A 20,516-nucleotide genomic window follows, 5' to 3' on the forward strand; every position below is an offset into this window, starting at 1 on the left:
GTGCAGAGAAGAGCCACCAAGATAATTAGGGGACTGGAGGCTAAAACATATGAAGAACAGTTGCAGGAACTGGGTTTGTCTAATCTAGTGAAGAGAAGGACCAGGGGAGACAGGATAGCAGTCTTCCAATATCTCAGGAGCTGCCACAAAGAAGAGGGGGCCAAGCTATTCTCCAAAGCACCTGAAGGCAGGACAAGAAGCAATGGGTGGAAACTAATCAAGGAGAGAAGCAACTTAGAACTAAGGAGAAATTTCCTGACAGTTAGAACAATTCATCAGTGGAACAACTTGCCTCCAGAAGTTGTGAATGCTCCAACACTGGAAGTTTTTAAGAAGATGTTGGATAATCATTTGTCTGAAATGTTATAGCGTTTCCTACCTAAGCAGGGGGGTGGACTAGAAGACCTCCAAGGTCCCTTCCAACTCTGTTATTCTATTCTATTCTAGTCTAGTCTAGTCTAGTCTAGTCTAGTCTAGTCTAGTCTAGTCTAGTCTAGTCTATTTTCTCTACTCTACTCTACTCTACTCTACTCTACTCTACTCTACTCTACTCTACTCTACTCTGACAAGTGAATTGCATTGGGCTTTGTCTTGCTTTAAGGATTGAACCTTCTCAAGTTAGATGTTCTCCAGAATGGTGTGAGTTGCAATTCTACTTGTCTGTCTCTTGAGTTACCCCCCATTGAACTCTCCCATGGTGAATTGCTTCTGTAGTGTGTTGGCCAGAACAAATTGGCTGGAGTGAGGTGACCACGAGGAGATGGCTGGGGAGATTCAGCCAGGGTGAATGGACCATGGCGAGTTGTCTCATTTTGCACCTTAGAGAGGACAGCTGCATGACTCTGGAAAACTCCATGGCGGCTTTACGTTTTTTTTTTCATCCAGGAATTATTCTTGTATTCTAACAGGTTGCATAGAGAAAGAACAGCCTGGGCTTGTCCAAGTATTTTGTTTTCCTACCATTTTTTTTTTAGCAAAAGAGAGAAATAAGGCTAGAAGGCATCTGAATTCAGCTGAGAGCAGCCTGCAGGTATGTGACTCATAACAAGAGCCCACCTAGATGAGACTTCAGGTTATATTTGAAACCAAAGCATGTTCTGGGGGAAGATTAAATCATGCTCTGGGTAGATGGTGCTCTACTCCTACGATTGAAATCTTTCCTTCCTTTCTCCTCTTCCTCTTCCTCCTCTTCCTCCTCCTCCTCCTCCTCTAATTTTATCATTTTATTTTGGAATCACACTGTAATGCCCGAGAAGCTATAAATACTACAGTCAGATGGATGAGTATTTTATGGCTAGACAAGAGATGCATTTTTGTCAGTGGTTTTTATTAATTCATGTGAGCAGAGCTGAATATTCACAGGGGCAGAAGGACCCTGATGAGCTTTGGGTATTTGCAAATTGATAAACAGCAGGTTGCTTGGATTATCACAAGGATTATCACAAGGATTAACACAAGGATGTAGACAAAGCAGAAGTCAGTTGAGGATCAAATCAGAATAACAGAGTTGGAAGGGATCTTGGAGGTCTTCTCGTCCAACCCCCTGCTTAGGCAGGAAACCCTACACCACTTCAGACAAATGGTTGTCCAATCTCTTCTTAAAAACCTACAGTGTTGGAACATTCACAACTTCTGGAGGCAAGTCGTTCCACTGATTAATTGTTCTCACTGTCATGAAATTTCTCCTTAATTCCAGGTTGCTCCTCTCCTTGCTTAATTTCCACCCATTGCTTCTTGTCCTGCCCTCAGGTGCTTTGGGGAATAGCTTGACTCCATCTTCTTTGGGGCAGCCCCTTAGATATTGGAAGACTGCTATCATGCCATCCCTAGTCCTTCTTTTCCAACTAGTTATTGTTGGGGCTGATTATATACGTGAAGAGTTTGATTGACAAGATTGAACAGATGTATACTGTAAGCAGCGAAGAGGAACCAGAGTTTCTGAAGACAGTTGACCGATTGGTAGTTGCATGGGTACAGGTTCAAATGTTTGAAATGTGTCCTGCCTTCAGGTGCTTTGGATAGGTTGACCCCCTCTTCTTCGTGGCAGTTCCTTACATATTGGAACACTGCTATCATGTCACCGCTAGTCGGGGTGAAATCCAGCAGGTTCTAACAGGTTCTGGAGAACCGGTAGTGGAAATTTTGAGTAGTTCAGAGAACCAGCAAATGCCACCTCTGGCTGGCCCCAGAGTGGGATGGGAATGGAGATTTTGTAATATCCTTCCCCCTGGACTGGGGAGGGAATGGGGATTTTGCAGTATCCTTCCCCTGGAGTGGGGAGGGAATGGGGATTTTGCAGTATCCTTCCCCTGGACTGGGGAGGGAATGGGGATTTTGCAGTATCCTTCCCCTGGAGTGGGGAGGGAATGGGGATTTTGCAGTATCCTTCCCCTGGAGTGGGGAGGGAATGGGGATTTTGCAGTATCCTTCCCCTGGAGTGGGGAGGGAATGGGGATTTTGCAGTATCCTTCCCCTGGACTGGGGAGGGAATGGAGTTTTTGCAGTATCCTTCCCCTGCCATACCCACCAAGCCACACCCAAACAACCGGTAGTTAAAAAAATTGAATTTCACCACTACCGCTAGTCCGATTTTCTTCAATTTAATTTTTGGGACAAACTGTACAAACACAAACAGAAAACAAACAAACAAAAAGAAATCAACCAACTAAAAGAATGAAGCAGAAATGAGTAAACAAGTGATCTAAAAAAAACCCATCAAGGACGTTCGGAGATACCGTTAGTAAATCATGAATGACTGAATGTGCCACTTTAAATGAGAAAAAAACCCACTCTTGAGCTTTAAGCATGGATAAACATCAAGAATGACAATCAACACCGTATAAATCACACATAACACTCTACACTTTCCGTAGATTGAATCAAAACTCAAGATCTGCTCCGCTTTCAAGGTCCTACGAGACTGAAGGATGAACTCCCTACGTGAAAAAACCCTCAAATTGTGGATGTGAAATATAATCTAGAGACTTTGAATTAAATTTCACGTCAGATTTACTTGGAAGATATGCAAAGAAAGCTGTATCTCTTTTCACAGCCCATCTCCCTTGGATACTATCCTGCTACAGGTCAGTCTTTCCAAATTTCGGGCAGAGTTTGGGAGTAATTTCCTCCATTTTAGAGCAGTAGAAAAACTCTCTGGAGCCTCCTAAAATAAACTCTTGCTTTAAGTGACAATAAACTGTTTTATGTGCGGTCGAAATGGATTCGACATTACCATGAGTGACTCCTGAGTATTTTAGCAGCAAGGGGCACGTTGTAACTCAGTCCAAGCTCTGACCACCTGTTATACTTGGAGGGAGTCACCAGATTTAGTCTCTGATCCTGGGAAAAACCTGGAAAGCTGGAACTGCAATTTCTGAATATATATATATAAGTGTTTCTGAACCCTGGAAATTGTCAGGGTTCAGAGATACTTATTTGTTTCACAGAGACAGAGAGCTGATGTCAGGTTCCAAAGATTAAGGAAGATACGTGGAGATAATTCTAAGCAGTTTCTATTGTTCCTCACCTGTAGACAGAATCTTGCCAAGCTAAAGCAGACTACTTCCACTTTTACACATAGACTCTGGGAACTACAAGGCAGGCGCTGTCTTAACCCTCTTTCTCCCGCACAAATCTCTGGGTGGAAGGAACCACTGATGCCATTGCAGGCAACCTTCTGCTCCGTGCAATAATCATCTTCCAGGCATCCATAAGGTAAAGGTTCCCCTCGCACATATGTGCTAGTCATTCCTGACTCTAGGGGGCGGTGCTCATCTCCGTTTCAAAGCCAAAGAGCCAGCGCTGTCCTAAGACATCTCCGTGGTCATGTGGCCGGCATGACTCAACACCAAAGGCGCACGGAACGCTGTTACCTTCCCACAAGAGGTGGCCCCTATTTTTCTACTTGCATTTTTTACATGCTTTCAAACTGCTAGGTTGGCAGAAGCTGGGACAAGTCACAGGAGCTCACCCCGTTACGTGGCACTAGGGATTTGAACCACTGAACTGCCGACCTTTTTGATCGACAAGCTCAGCGTCTTAGCCACTGAGCCACCGCATCCCTTTTCCAGGCATCCATAAACAATGCCTATCCAACCCATTGTTTGCACCGTTCAGTGAAGGATCAAGAGCCTTGGTGGCGCAGCAGACTAAAGTGCTGTTAAGTAGCACCAGCTGCCTGCAATTACTGCGAGTTCAAATCTCACCAGGCTCAAGGTTGACTCAGCCTTCCACCCCTTTGAGGTAGGTAAAATGAGGACCCAGATTGTGGGGGCAATAAGCTGACTTTGTATAAAAAAGAACACCACTTAGGGGGGGCCAAAAACCCTACTAAGCAGGTATATACAAAAGTATGAAGGCTATTGCTTAACGCATTGTAAGCCGCCCTGAGTCTCTGGAAAAGGGCGGCATATAAATCGAATCAATCAATCAATCAATCAATCAATCAATCAATCAATCAATCAAGCGTCCCTACTAACACCTTGGTCATTGTTTCTACTGTTGAATTGACCGTGCCATTAATACATTTATCTTAAGCTTCAAGTGCGTTTGCTTTTGTGTACGGCTAGCCTTGGTCTTAAGACCACAATTTGGGCCAGAATTTTCATTGCTAAGCACGGTGGGGGTAAAGTCAGTCATTCCTGATTTTATGACCTTTATGGCCACAGTTGGATCACCACGGAATCCAGCTTCCCCCACTGACTTCGTTGAAAGCCAGCTGGGAAGGTCACAAATGGGATCTTAGAATTGTAATAAACAACTCCGGGATCTTGGAATGGTAGTAAATACATCCCAAGTGCCGAATTTTGATAACATGGCTACGGGGTTGTTGAGAACATGCCTTATTATACTAAGAGTTCTAACTTCGGATGTTCTTGGCTTATAGACCTCATTGACAGCTTAAAGGCTTTTAAAATAGATTTAAATGCCTTCGTGATAAGCCTATCAGTAGTTACTAATGATGGTTATTTAGCACCTCCCATAAGAGGACCATATGTTTCTTGATAATTCCAGTAAGCACAGCAAATCTCCTTTCCAATTTCCCAGAAACCTCTGTGTAATCTGGGTCTCCCCCAATACAGGTATTGTAAACTTGACTTACAAGTTCCAACTGAGCCAACAGTTCAATGGTTAAGCAAGACAGTTAAGTGAATTTTGCTTCATTTTACGAATTTTCGTGACACAGTTTGATTTGAAGCGAATCACTGCGTTAAATGAACTGTTGGTCATTAAGAGAATCTGGCTTCCCTCCTTGGCTTTGCTGGTTGGAAATGGGCTGGGAGCAGGGGTGAAATGCTCCCGGTTTGGACCGGAACACCTGATCTGGTAGCAATCCCTGCCCGCCCCCCATGCCCAGCTGAGGCACGCGATCATCAGAGGCTTTTTAAAAGCATTTTTTCTTCGGCCGAACCACTACACTACAAGACCAGCATGACGTACTTCACACAATGTCCAACAGCTTAGTGCATATATCGCGGACAAGAAGCCACTTCTAAATCAAGATCAGAAAAAAGCATACCAAATGATCATGGATCAGCTAGCAAAACAAGGTGGCACCATTTTACTTGGCGATTCTGGGGGCACAGGGAAAACATTTTTTAACTGATTTAATTCTCGCCGAAATCAGGGCTCAGGGTGAATACATCCTGAGTATACACATACTAGTCACCCTTCTTTGATATATATATATCAGGGATGGGTTCTACTTACTTTTACTACCTATTCGCAATGGGAGCTTGTGCGCTTCTGCGCATGCGCAGAAGCTTCTGCGCATGTGCAGATCATCCATTAGGACATCCGGGCGGGTGGGCGGAGCCTTCCACTGCTTTTACTACCGGTTTGCAAGAACCGGACAGAACTAGCCGTGCTTCTAGGAGCAAGAGCACGAAGCCGAAAACACCAGCCTGAAGATGACGAATGAGACTTCATCGAAACGTTGCCAAGACACCTCCAATTTTACACGGGAGAAAACCCGAATAACCAAAGACCTACATACCCGCGAAAACCTCAGAAAACACACACATATATATAGTGTTTTTCAATTGAGACACCTGGTCTACCCATGTGAGAGGGAGCATACTGCATCCCTTTCGCCTTTCAGCTCCAATCCAGGAGCCCTCAAGCAGTCGTATTCACGAAATATAAATATAAATTTTATATATATATATATTTTCTGAGGTTTTCGCGGGTGTTTGTATGTAGGTCTTTGGTTATTCGGGTTTTCTCCCGCGTAAAATTGGAGGTTTCTTGGCAACGTTTCGACGAAGTCTCATTCGTCATCTTCAGGCTGGTGTTCTCGGCTTCGTGCTTCTAGGAGCAATGTGAAGCACGAAGCCGAGAACACCAGCCTGAAGATAACGAATGAGACTTCGTCGAAACATTGCCAAGAAACCTCCAATTTTACGCGGGAGAAAACCCGAATAACCAAAGATATATATATATAAATATATATATATATGGACACTACTATATATGGACATACTAGTCACTGTTCTTGAATAGAGTCCAGGATGTTTTGGAAATCCTGCCTGGGAAACCAACACATTGGCTAATGGACTTGTATTCCGTACAGCGCAGTTCCTCTTACATCGTTATGTCCTTCCTTCCGCTGAACGTGATTGAAGAGCGGAGCGGAGCGCCACATAATAAATGTATATGTTCGTTGTCGTCGGAATAGATTTATTTGATTCCCCCACCGCCGCCTTGGGAAAGAGAAACTCTCCTTTGCACAAAGAATTCAATTAAAAAACAGTTGAACTGGCCTTCCTGGCAGTGCCAGATGCTTCTTCTGATATTGGATGAAAGAGATCACTTTATCTGACAATTATTAATTTTCTGTGTACCATTTCAAAGTCAATTAAACGGGGTAATTGAGCATATTTGGAGCATTCTGTAAATCCATTTTTTCTCTCTGAGGAGGCAGTGGCAATTTCCATTTCGTCGTATCACCTTCGGTAGATTCGGCAGCGTATTTATCACTTAATTATCATCTATGCTCGGCATCCCGGTGTCAGTTTTGACCACTGATCGAAAGGCTAGAGAAACTGTGAACTTTAGAGGTTGCCGGACTCCAACTCCCTTAATCCCTGGCCTTGAGGCCAGAGTCAGACAGTTCAGTGGAACGTCAAGGATCTCCATCAGTGACCTACAAGAAGGAACGGGCTAATTGGGACATAGAAAGTTTGCTTATTTACTTTTGGGATGCAGGAGGACAGCTTTTTTGGTTTCATAGAGCACATACACCTACTGTAATGGGCAGACTTCCTTACAGTTTTCAATTGAGGACTTTCTGTAGGCTAGAAGGTAAAGGTAAAGGTTCCCCTCACACATATGTGCTAATCGTTCCCGACTCTAGGGGGCAGGGCTCATCTCCGTTTCAAAGCCGAAGAGCCAGCGCTGTCCGAAGACGTCTCCGTGGTCATGTGGCCCGCATGACTCAATGCCAAAGGCTCACGGAACGCTCTTACTTTCCCACCAAAGGTGGTCCCTATTTTCCTACTTGCAATTTTTATGTGCTTTCAAACTGCTATGTTGGCAGAAGCTGGGACAAGTCACGGGAGCTCACCCCGTTACGCGGCACTAGAGATTTGAACCGCTGAACTGCCGAACTTTCGATCAACAGGCTCAGCATCTTAGCCACTGAGCCACCGCGTCCCAAGTAGGCTGTAGGCTATAGGTTGTCCTTGATTTACAGCCACAACTGAACCCAAATGTCTACAGTGTCAGTGTTCCAAATAATGCACCCATAGAAAGCAGGACTCCAAGGCAGGTAGATTCCTCAAAGAACAATTTATTGGATAGATCGTATTGGCACAACTGGTGAAAACCGACTCTGAGAGTTCCTGCAGTTTTCAACCAGTTAAAAGTGAAAGTTCCCCCTTTCCCCCAAGTCATCCATCACATGGTCCTATAGAGGTGCTGATTGGTTGATTGGTTACTCTACTCCTCCTTCTTCCAGCCACCTGTTGAAATGGCCTTGGTTCCCACAGGAAAATGCTATGTTTTGGCTACAATAGAATAGAATAGAATTCTTTATTAGCCAAGTGTGATTGGACACACAAGGAATTTGTCTTGGTGCATACGCTCTCAGTGTACATAAAAGAAAAGATAAGAATAGAATAGAATAGAATAGAATAGAATAGAATAGAATAGAATAGAATAGAATAGAATAGAATAGAATAGAATAGAATTCTTTATTGGCCAAGTGTGATTGGACACACAAGGAATTTGTCTTTGGTGCATACGCTCTCAGTGTACATAAAAGAAAAGATACGTTCATCAAGAATCATAGAATGGAATGGAATGGAATGGAATGGAATGGAATGGAATAGAAATAGAATAGAGTAGAGTAGAGTAGAATAGAATAGAATAGAATAGAATAGAATAGAATAGAATAGAATAGAATAGAATAGAATAGAATAGAATAGAATAGAATTCTTTATTAGCCAAGTGTGATTGGACACACAAGGAATTTGTCTTGGTGCATATGCTCTCGGTGTACATAAAAGAAAAGATACATTCATCAAGAATCACAACACTTAATGATAGTCATCATTGGAGAAAACGCTCATCATTGTCTTTTAATGACCACAATAATCCCTTGCGGGGTGGAGTCTGGGCAACTGAATGGAGTTAGCAGAGCATTTACTGGCTGGATGCCCTTGCTGTCGCCAATGTGGAGTTTTGCTCAGCAGATACCCTATATTCTCAGTGTGCCCAGAGACAGAAATATCTGCCTCTACCTAGGCTCAAACTCACAGCCTCCTGATTGTGAGGTGAGAGCTCCACCTCTAGGCCACCGTACCACTTTTGGAGAAAACGCTAATAATCTCTTCTTATAAACCTCCGACACTGGAGGTTTTGAAGACGAGATTGGATAACCATTTGTCTGAAATGGTTTCCTGCATAAGCAAGGGATTGGACTAGAAGACCTCCAAAGTCAGGGATGAAATGTAAAATTTGTTATTACCAGTTCTGTGGGCGTGGCTTGGTGTGTGTGTGGGGTAATGTGACTGGGGGGGCGTGGCCAACTTTTTTTTTTTTTACTTTTAAAAGCATTTTTTTTAGGTTGCAGAAAAAAATGCTTTTAGAAGCCTCTGACGATCCCAGCTGAGCCCTGCAATCATCAAAGGCTTTTTTTTTTTACTTTTAAAAGCATTTTTTCGGCCAAAGAGGTGTAGAAAAAATGCTTTTAGAAGCCTCTGACGATCCCAGCTGAGCCCTGCAATCATCAAAGGCTTTTTTTTTTTTTTTTACTTTTAAAAGCATTTTTTCGGCCAAAGAGGTTGTAGAAAAAATGCTTTTAGAAGCCTCTGACGATCCCAACTGAGCCGCGCGATCATCAAAGGCTCTTTTTTTTTTTTTACTTTTAAAAGCATTTTTTCGACCGAAGAGGTTGTAGAAAAAATGCTTTTAAAAGTAAAAAAAAAAAAAAAAGCCTCTGATGATTGCGCGGCTCAGCTGGGCATGGGGTGGGGGGGGGGCAAGGATTTTTGCTACCGGTTCTCCGAACCACCCGCCACCATCGCTACCGGATCAGTCGATCCGGTCTGAACCGGGAGCATTTCACCCCTGTCCAAAGTCCCTTCCAACTCTGTTATTTTGCTAAATCACCACTATGCCCATCACCATAAGGTCATCAAGCCTGAGGGGGGGGGGATGTCCAGCAGTGGTGGGATTCTACCTGTTTAACAACTGGTTCGGTAATTTCACGCTTCGGTTTAACAAGCAGTTCTCCTGAACTGGTCTGAACCGGTAGAATTCCACCCCTGATGTCCAGGGAACCGGTCATTGTTAGATGTCTCCATTGTGGTGAATCTTTTACTCCCTTCCGAGAGCTTTGCATATTTTAAAGTCTTTATAGTGGGTTTTTTTTTTTCATTTTTAATCATGACTTTATATCTTTTTATAACGATGGTTTGCGTATCTTTGTCAGTTTTATGGATGGTTCTACACTGCCCAGAGTCACTTCTGTGAGATGGGCGGCCGTATAAATGTGATTAATAAATAAATAAGTTAATAAGCCCAGCTGCAATGCAAGCACGGGCGATAAATATAAGAATATGACCCTCCTTGCATGGCCATCTCACCATTTCTCCTCGCAAAGCCATTTGGAAAGCAAACTCTCTTTCGTTCAAAAGAAAGGAGAACTGACCACAAGGCAGTTGCCCCATTTTAAGACCATTTTTGCCACGTCATTAAATGAGTCACGCAGTCGTTCCATGAATCTGGCTTCCCCCATTGACTTGGCTTGTCGGAAGCCGGGCTGGGAAAGTTACAAATGGTGATTGCCTGACCCCAGGAGGACTCTGCAACGGTCATAAGTGCATGCCAGTTGCCAAGCGCCCAAAAATTTTAATCGCGTGATCGTGGGCATGGTGCAATGGTCATAAGTGTGAAAAACGGCCATAATTTGCTTTCTTAAGTGCCATTTTAAGTTTGAATGGTCACTAAATGGAATCGAAGTTGAGCACTGCTTGCAGTGTAGGGTATTATTTTCTGCCTGGTCTTATCCTAACACTCCAGCAGTTCAAAGCAAGATTTAGAGTTCAACAAGGGGGGGTTTATTGCAAAACGAAATATTGTGGGGAGAACTACAGTAGGTTTGATAGTCGCACAAATAAGAACTGAGCAGATAAAAAGAAAAAAAAGGCAAAAAGCTACTCTTTGCTTAGTTTTAACATTGCAACCGCTGCCAGGTGCAAGAAATCAGTAGCCGGGATCGAGTTCGAAAGCACTACAAGTTTATTTCAGGCTACTTGTGCCAAGAATCTGATCTACTGACGGTTGAAGCAAATTGATGTCGGATAAAAATCAAAGGTCTTTAAGAGGGGCTGGACTTCGGGTTTGTTACAGGGGCATAATGATTCCAAACTAATAACATCCTTGACCCCACTCTCAGGCTCAGCCTGCTCATCTCCTACACCAGTGATGGCGAACCTTTTCGGCACCGAGGGCCCAAATTGGAATGTTGCCCTGGAGCCCGGGAAACCTGAAGACCAGCTGGTAGGTCTGCATGCGCATGTTGGAGCACCGGAAACCCAAAAACTAGCTGGCTGGCGCGCACCTGGTCTTTGGGTTTCAGGCGTGTGCATACGCGCTGACCAGCTGGTCTTTGCATGCACCATAGCTCCGGAAACCCGAAGACCAGTTGGTAGGTCTGCATGCGCATGTTGGAGCACCGGAAATCCAAAAACTAGCTGGCTGGCACGCACCTGGTTTTTGGGTTTCGGGCGTGTGCATACGCGCTGACCAGCTGGTCTTTGCACGCACCATAGCTCCGGAAACCCAAAGATCAGCTGGTAGGTCTGCATGCGCATGTTGGAGCACCGGAAACCCAAAAACTAGCTGGCTGGCACGCACCTGGTTTTTGGGTTTCGGGCGTGTGCATACATGCCAACCAGCTGGTCTTTGCACGCACCATAGCTCTGGAAACCCGAAGACCAGTTGGTATGTCTGCATTCCCATGCCGGAGCACTGGAAACTCAAATACCAGCTGGCTGGTGTCCATGTACATGCTGGAGCACCGGAAATCCAAAGACCAGCTGGCGACAGGGCACATGCCAACAAGACGGGGCTCTGTGTGCCACCTCTGGCATGCGTGCCATCACGGTCCTACACCGTCCTTATTCTAAAACAGAGAAATATTTCCCAGCTGGACTTGAATCTAAGAAACGAATGTGGAAACTGTAGGTGATTAATGATACTTTCCGTTCAGCTACGAGGACAGAGACCAAGGCTGAAAGAAACAGCCCCTCCTAGCCCGTGTTATTCTTGAGTCTAAAATTAAAAAAAACCAAAAGGCCTTCCTTTTATAATTGATTTTCCCGAGCCGCTACTACTACCAGTTCCATAATTATATCAGTTCCCATTTCTCTCCTGCACTGAATGCTACAATTCACATTTTAATAGGTGGATGCAATAAAACGAGGATTGTTCACTCTTGGCTTATGCTGAGTCTTTGATCAGGGAAGTGTTAATTACGCTTGAAAGTGAGAGGAACAAGCTAATAAAAAAGAGATCAGAGAAAGAGGCAATTAATCTGAGCTCATCGTTGTTTTGCCTTGTGGGGTGAATCTTCCTTAATTCCCAGGGAGTCACCCTTCATATCTTTTAGAGATCAGGAGAATTAATGGTAGGAGAGGGAAGTGGCAGAACGTGGGGGCAGAATCAAAACAGGAATCAGCCTAGAATCCCTACGTAGCCACAAGTGGACCAAGTCTAATTCCCTTTGAATTCTGTTGACTCTCTTGACTTCCAAGCTGGTGTTAACCATTACTTGAGAGCAGTAGTGAAATCCAATTTTTTTTTTTATGATCGGTTCTGTGGGCATGGTTTGGTGGGCGTGGCAGGGGAAGGAGACTGCAAAATCTCCATTCCCACCCTACTCCAGGGGAAAGATACTGCAAAATCCCCATTCCCACCCACTCTGGGGCCAGCCAGAGGTGGTATTTGCCGATTCTCCGAACTACTCAAAGTTTCTGCTACTGGTTCTCTGAACTGCTCAAAATTTCCGCTACCGGTTCTCCAGAACCGGCTAGAACCTGCTGGATTTCACCCCTGCTTGAGAGATTTAGTCCGCTTGTAGCTACGTAGGGATTCTAGGCTGATCGCTCTTTTAACTCTGCCCCCTCCTTCTCCTTCACTAATGCCCAATTCACCTACTCTTACAGTAGGGTGAAATACTCCGAGGTCTGCTACCGATTCACTGCACACACGCATGTGCAGGGCGTGCCAAACACATGCTTTGTGTGCAGGTACACCACAGGCACTACCACGCAGCTTTGCTGGCCGAGGAATTCTGGGAGTTGAAGTCCACAAGTCTTAAAAGTCGCTAAGGTTGGAGACCCCTGATGTCGAAGTCTTTGTGTGGTGTGCAAGATGAAAACTCCAGCCTTGTAAAACCAAAAGGAAGCGATAGCCCAGGGATTAAAATAGTGACACATTCATAAAATTCCTGCAGTGAGCACACTGGAGGGAAAGGCAGATATTCAAGGCTCGTTTTAAGGAGAGCAGAATCGGGATGACTCACACACTCGTGGCAGGGGGGGGGGGAGGTACAATTCCAGAGGGTAGCTGTTGCAACAGTAAAATCACACCCTTTAGGAGCCATCTGATGATACACTTTTGATAATGAGACCAGAAGCATGCTGCTTTGGGCTGGATCTTACCAGACAGGCTGAAACAATGGTGGTGGTGGTGGGGGAACTGTCCTTCAGATAGACCAGGCATCCCCAACCCCCAGGCTGTGGCCCACTACTAGTCCATTGGCCATTTGGAAGCAGGCCGTGCAAGTAGCAGGCGAGCATGTGTGCGCACACAGCTGCCAGCGTTCCAAGTAATGCACCCAAAGAACGCAGAACTCCGAGGCGGGTAGATTCCTCAAGATTTATTGGTTGCATCATATTGGCACAACTGGTGAAAACCGACTCTGAAAGTTCCCGCAGTTTTCACCAGGTTAAAAGTGAAAGTTTCCCCTTCCCCCAAGTTATCTGTCACATGGTCCAATGGAGGTGCTGGCTGGTTGCTTGGTTACTCCACTCCTCCTCTCCCCAGCCACCTGTTGGAATGTCCTTGGTTCCCACAGGAAAGCTTTTTTGTTTTGACTACAACCCCAAACCCAGCTCTTTATCTCCCCCTTCCCTGTCCCTTCTTCATCCTTGTGGCAGCCCTTAGGCCTCAAAGATGGCCTCAGCCAGGTTCGCTTCAGAGTTGACAACAGTTCCACCAGTGGTGGGAACCAAAATTTTTTTACCACTGGTTCTGTGGGTATGGCTTGGTGGGTTTGGCTTGATGGGCGTGGCAGGGGAAGGATACTGCAAAATCCCCATTCCCTCCCCACTCCAGGGGAAGGATACTGCAAAATCTCCATTCCCACCCCACTCCTGGAGGAAGGATAGTGCAAAATCCCCATTCCCCGCTAACCTGCTTTCCAGCTCCGTTCTTCTGTGCAGGGCAGCAATAGACCGACCACGCTGATCAGCTGGGAGGCAGCAATAGACCGACCACAGCAATCAGCTGGGAGGCTGGAAAGCAGCGTATAGATCGATTGGGTGCCCCAGCCTTACAGGCTAGGCCTCCCTGTAGTCCCCTGGGAGCCAAAACAGGGTGCGTGGGGACTCCTGGAAGGGGCAGGCAGGGGCAGGGCCAACCAGAGGTGGTATTTGCCGGTTCTCCGAACTACTCAAAAATTCAGCTACCGGTTCACCAGAACCTGTCAGAACCTGCTGAATACCACCTCTGAGTTCCACTTGCGTGAACTGCCGCTCTCACACAACCATCCCTTCCCCCCCAAGCTGGAAAGGTTGGGGACCGCTGAGATAGATCATCCCTATCCAGCAACTCCTGTCCTGTCTTATGACCTAATTGTCAACTCTACTGGTAGGACATTTCCTCTGAATAATCACCCCCCCACCACGACCTCCTCTTTTCTGTCCTCCTGATGGCTTTGTCCTGAACCGCCAGCCGCCTTTGCCATTCTCCTTCCAGTTGGTATGATGACTGGCACAACTCCTGGGTGGGCAATAAATGATTGATTGTCTCTATCAGCATGGATTCTCCCTGGAACGGTATATTTTTAGTGCTCAATATTGTTTTAATAATAACTACATGCACCGTTTGGCAAAGCATTATTTGGGGAGTTGCACTAACAGCACTCCTGCTCCCCGAGATAAATCAGATGCCAAGCTAATTGCTTTGTGGGGTGGAGGGGGGTGAGGGCGAGGTAAGTTCTCTTCTACATATTGTGCTGATGTTCACCTTGTGCAAAGAATGGCCGTTTTATTCATTTCTCATCTCGGAGCCCAACGTTAAGTGTTTGGCCTGCTAAAGAAGGTTGCCTGGCTTCTTCCCTTTCTACAGGTAGTCCTTGATTTACAACAGTTTATTTAGTGACTGTTCAAAGCTAGAACAGCACCGAAAGAAGAGACTTAGGACTGTTTTTCACAGTTAGGATCTTCATAGCATCTCCAGAAGGGACGCGGTGGCTCAGGGGCTTAGACACTGAGCTTGTTGATCGAAAGGTCAGCAGTTCAGTGGTTAGAATCCCTAGTGCCGCATAACGGGGTGAGCTCCCGTGATTTGTCTCAGCTTCTACCAACCTAGAAGTTCGAAAGCACGTAAAAAATGCAAGTAGAAAAATAGGGACCACCTTTGGTGGGAAGGGAACAGCGTTCTGTGTGCCTTTGGCGTTTATTCATGCTGGCCACGTGACCACGGAGACGTCTTCGGACAGCGCTGATTCTTCGGCTTTGAAACGAAGATGAGCACTGTCCCCTAGAGTCGGGAACGACTAGCACATATGTGAGAGGGGAACTTTTATCTTTACCTTACCTTTAGCATCTCCATCAAATGCCCAGCAACCGGTTCATACTTACGACCATTGCTGTGTCCCAAGGTCATGCGATCCCCTTTAGTGACTATCTGAACAAGCAAAATCAACGGGGAAGCCGGATTCGCTTAACAACCGGGTGACTAACTTATCAATCGCAGTGATTCGCTTAACAACCGTGGCAAGAAAGGCCGTAAAATGGAGCAAAACTCACTTAACAAATGTCTCACTTAACAGCAGAAATTGTGGGCTCAATTGTGGTCGTAAGTCAAGGACCATCTGTATAGGTTCAGTAGATAAGTCCTACCTATCATGACCGATGGAGTGACTGTTGTCATGAATCTAGTGACTAAAAGTGCTTGAAGTCAGATAGTGAGATCTGTAAGACAGGCTAGGCAAGGTCATCTCTTCGGTTGAGTATGTGCCATCAAGTTGTTATTGACTCTTAGTGACCACATAGGTAGACCTTCGCCATGAAGATCTGTGCCTAACCTGGTTCTTCAGGTCTTCCAATGATGCCCCCATTAACACTGTGACTGGCTCCATTCCCCTTGAAGCTGGACATCCTCTTCTACTTCCTTCCACCTTTCCCAGCATTAGAGCCTTCTCCAGAGAACTTGGTCTTCCCATAATACGTCTTACCATTGGACAAAATAAGGCAACTGCCTCAGGCAGGTGATGCTAGGTGGAAGGTAAGCCATAATGAAGCCCATCCATCTTAAAATTGCCAAGATTGAGAAACACGGCTCTAGAATTAGGCGCCCAGCTTTTATTTTTAAGCCTGTGTGGCATCACCTTGGTCTCAGGTTGCGTAAGAGAAGAGCCAATAAAGCTGAGGTGGTGGTGGAGTTAAGTAAGTCACCAGCCTAGAATCATTACGTTCCCACAAACAGTCTAACTCCAGCCTCTCTTGAATTCTGTCGATCTATATCTGGCACCAATTTAGTATTGAACGTGGGTTGATTAGATTCTTTTTTTTGGGGGGGGGGGAATTTTTTTTATTTTTAAACAAAACTTAAAACATAAAAAAAAATTATCATCCATTACAATTACAGAAAGTGTATTGATCAGTTACGTACCTTTTGTGCTTAATCCTCTATCCAACATTTTCTCATTTAACAGTTTATTACATTATTATTCTCATTTACCAATTATTTAACTTATCCATTTCACATTTCATATTTCATTTCCATTCTTTCTTGTCTAACCATTGATAAAATAAATCCCATATCAAATAATATTGTTTATCTTCTTGTTCCCTAATTTCAAATGTCAATTTACTCATTTCAGCACACTCCAAAATTTTCCTGATAACGTCGTCATCCGTGGGTATCTTCTCACCTTTCCAGTTTCTAGCAAATACAATTCTAGCCGCAGTTAAAACATTCACAATTAAATATCTCATTTCTCTATTGTATATTTCTGGTAAAATCCCCAATAAAAATATCTCTGGTTTAAAGTCAATATGTTTCTTTGTCATTTTTTCCAACCATTTGTTGTGGATTTTAGTCCAATATCTTTTAGCTTCTGCACATGTCCACCACATATGGTAATATGAGCCCGGAGTCAGATGACACTTCCAACATTTCTCTGATTTATTCTTGTACATTCTGGCTATTCTTGCCAGGGGTAAATGCCACCTGTAAAACATCTTATACAAATTTTCCTTATATGCTGTTGACATTGTCATTTTATAATTCTGCGACCATCATTTTGATTAGTTGATTAGATTCTTATGTATCGGTTTGAGGAATAAATCTTAGCTGCAACTTAATGTATGGCCCTGATTACTTGCACCTGACACCTTGGCAGTTGTTGGTTTTGGTTTTTTTTTTGAATTTTGTTTTTTTATTTTTGAACATAACAAAACATAAAAACAACCATCATTCAATACAATCACAGAAAGCGTGTCGATCGGTTAAGATTCTTTTGTGCTGAATCCCAAATCCAAAATTTACAAATCATTTAATTTCTCTTATTTGACAGTTTTATATCTCCTTTTATATTATTATTCTCATTTAGCAGTTATTTAACATAGGCTTATCTGTTTTCTCATGGGAGACAACTTGGCAGTTTTTGATTTGGCAACAGATCCTTCCCTAAAACCTCTTCATTGAGTTTTTAAAAAGCTTTTCAACCGTTGGTGGGTATGTTTTAATCAGAACTCTGGAATTTGCTAGAATATTTACACGGGCATCTGCTTTCCTCAGCCTTCGACAGCCTGTTGAATTTATTTATCTTGGATTGTATTCTAGGAACTGGGTTTCCTTGAACAACAGCACTATTCTAACGAATATTTCCTCTCTCCCCCACCCCACCCCACCCCCCAAAATACTTCAAATTTGTAATTGCTGCTATTCCCATAGCAACTTGGTTCTCTCGGTTAGCTAGAAAATTCGGTTTGGGCCGTATGAGTCCCACACAGACCTGATTGAAAGGAAATGGGTTTCAAATGGCAAAGATTGCTAACAAGCATCTGGTTTGTAAAGCAGAGATGTGAAATTAGAAGCAGGGCAAATAAATGGTAAGCATAAAAAAATAATAACAAAGGAGATATTATAAAGGTGGAGACAGGGTATGTTCTAGACTGCATGTCTAGATTTAGGTGTCATACTAAACCATAACATTAGATTAGATTAGATTAGATTAGATTAGATTAGATTAGATTAGATTAGATTAGGTTGGGTTGGGTTGGGTTGGGTTGGGTTGGGTTGGGTTGGGTTGGGTTGGGCTGGGTTGGGTTCGGTTGAGTTGGGTTCAGTTGAGTTGGGTTCAATTGGATTGGATTAGATTAGATTAGATTAGATTAGATTAGATTAGATTAGCAGAGTTGGAAGGGAATTTGTCATCTAGTCCATCTCCCCACCCAAGCAGGAGACCCTACACCATTTCTGACAGATGGCAGTCCAGTCTCTTCTTGAAAGCCTCCAGGGATGAAGCTCCCACAACTTCCGTAGGCAACATCTGTTCCATGGGTTGATTGTTCCCACTGTCAGAAAATTTCTCCTTATTTCCAGGTTGAATCTCTCCTTGTTCAGTTTCCATCCATTGGTCCTTGTCTGGCCTTCAGATGCTTTGGAAAATAGCTTGATCGCCTCTTCTCTGTGGCAGCTCCTCAAATATTGGAAGACTGCTCTCCTGTCTCCCCTGGTCCTTCTCTTCACTAGACTAGCCATGCCCAGTTCCTGCAACAGTTCATCGTATGTTTGAGCCTCCAGTCCCCTAATCATGAAAGGCATAGTTCTGGCTTAGCAAATTGAATAAACTCAATTAGTCTCTGGCTGTAAAGGCAGAAAGGAACAGGAGTATTCGTAAGGTTGTAATATATGTAAGATTTACACACAAGTTTTACACACCTACACACAAGAATCTGGTTAACTAAAGTTCAACACTAAAATGGCGCCAGATAAGGGTCAATAGAATTCAAGGGGTGACTGGATTTGGAGCGCTGGTGTGACTCTGAGCTGATGACACCTTTAACTCCACCTTCCAGCTCTGCCAGCTCTTCTCCTACACTAACTAACTAACTAAATATTTTTTTTTTTTAAAGGAAAACTTCACAAATGCATTGCAAGGTCAGCTTTTATGTACTGAAATCTACTTCATTAAGAGTGGCCTGCACGGCATAAAAAATGAATGCTGAAACCATTTTGTCAGTCTTGAAAGAGCCACAAAACTCTGCGTTGCAACAGAACAAGCTGTCCCTCTGGGGACACATCTAAACCATGTTGTCATGTCCCTTTTTTTAAGGGGAAAAAAAAGGGGGGGGGGAAATGCAAAGTGTTTCATAAAAGGATGGTATGGATTGGTGTGTGAACGCATATATGTAGAACTGGCATGGGTTGAAACATCTATACATCCTACGGTAAGAATAAATGAATTATGTTTTGGAAAATAATGTCATTCGGTGGATTGCTAGTTCCGAAGAAATTATGAATCTTGGTTTCGGACAGGAAACTAAAGCAAACTAGGAAAGGAAAGGAAAGGAAAGGAAAGGAAAGGAAAGGAAAGGAAAGGAAAGGAAAGGAAAGGACCCCCCAGAAAAAGCAGGGAAAAAAGGGATTTGTGGACCAGAATAAAATCTTTTGTTACAAATGACATTTCCATCTGCCTTTATGGCACTTCATCACCAAGTGTGTCCTCCGTCTTCTTTCCTTGTTCCTGTTTCCTTGCAGTGGCACCAACTTTTTTATAGGCATCATAGTTCAAACTGGGGGCTTGGGTAAAAACAGCCATGTTGATGATTCTGTCATAAATTGACAGCACAAGTGTGAAGCCAGAAAACTGACACTGAATCCCATACGGTGTAGCCCTGCAGAGCCAGGAGTCTTTCAGCCTTCAGGGCAATATGAGAAGAATGAACCGATGTTCTGTGATGGGCCTCTTGGTCAGAAACTTATGGGGTCCTCTTCTCCCCTTCCTTCAGGGGATTGAAGAAACCCCCAATGATTAAAAGGAGTCATGTTTTGGAGAGCACATCTTTTTTCTTATGGAGCTGGGTTCATGCAACACGTTAATTGGGTCAATCTTGGCTAAGTGTTGGTTTATTCCTTAGGGTGCTGTGTTCACTGTTTGATTTCTGTTTGAGTATCTTGAACAAACCCCAAACTTGATGAACTGAGTAAGAGTTATTGTGCTACTCCTTCAGTGTGAGAAACTTTTGAAATTCAGCAAACTATGCCTCAGGATATTCTTCCAGTCTTTTACTTTTTATGCATGCACTGGGAAGGAAGGAAGGAAGGAAGGAAGGAAGGAAGGAAGGAAGGAAGGAAGGAAGGAAGGAAGGAAGGAAGGAGGGAGGGAAAGAGGGAGGGAGGGGGGAGGGAGGGAAGGAAGGAAGGAAGGAAGGAAGGAAGGAAGGAAGGAAGGAAAAAAAGAAAGAGGGAGGGAGAGAGGGAGAGAGGGAGGAAGGAGGGAAGGAGGGAGGGAGGGAGGGAAGGAAGGAAGCCAAATTTGATCACTTGACAGTGGGAAAGCTGTAACAGTTGTAAGTGGGAGGAGTGGTTGTAAGTCACTTTTTCCAGTGCTGTTGCAACTCCAGACAATCACTAAAAATGGGTGCAGATCAAGGTCTGTCTGTAGTACTCACTACTACTGACTGTAGTGAAACAAGAAACATTAATTAAACCATGAAAAGAAATGTGGTAAGTAAGTAAGTAAGTAAGTAAGTAAGTAAGTAAGTAAGTAA

Source organism: Pantherophis guttatus, chromosome 13 (assembly GCF_059756535.1).
Source record: "Pantherophis guttatus breed Tessera chromosome 13, ASM5975653v1, whole genome shotgun sequence".
Classification (NCBI taxonomy): Eukaryota; Metazoa; Chordata; class Lepidosauria; order Squamata; family Colubridae; genus Pantherophis; species Pantherophis guttatus.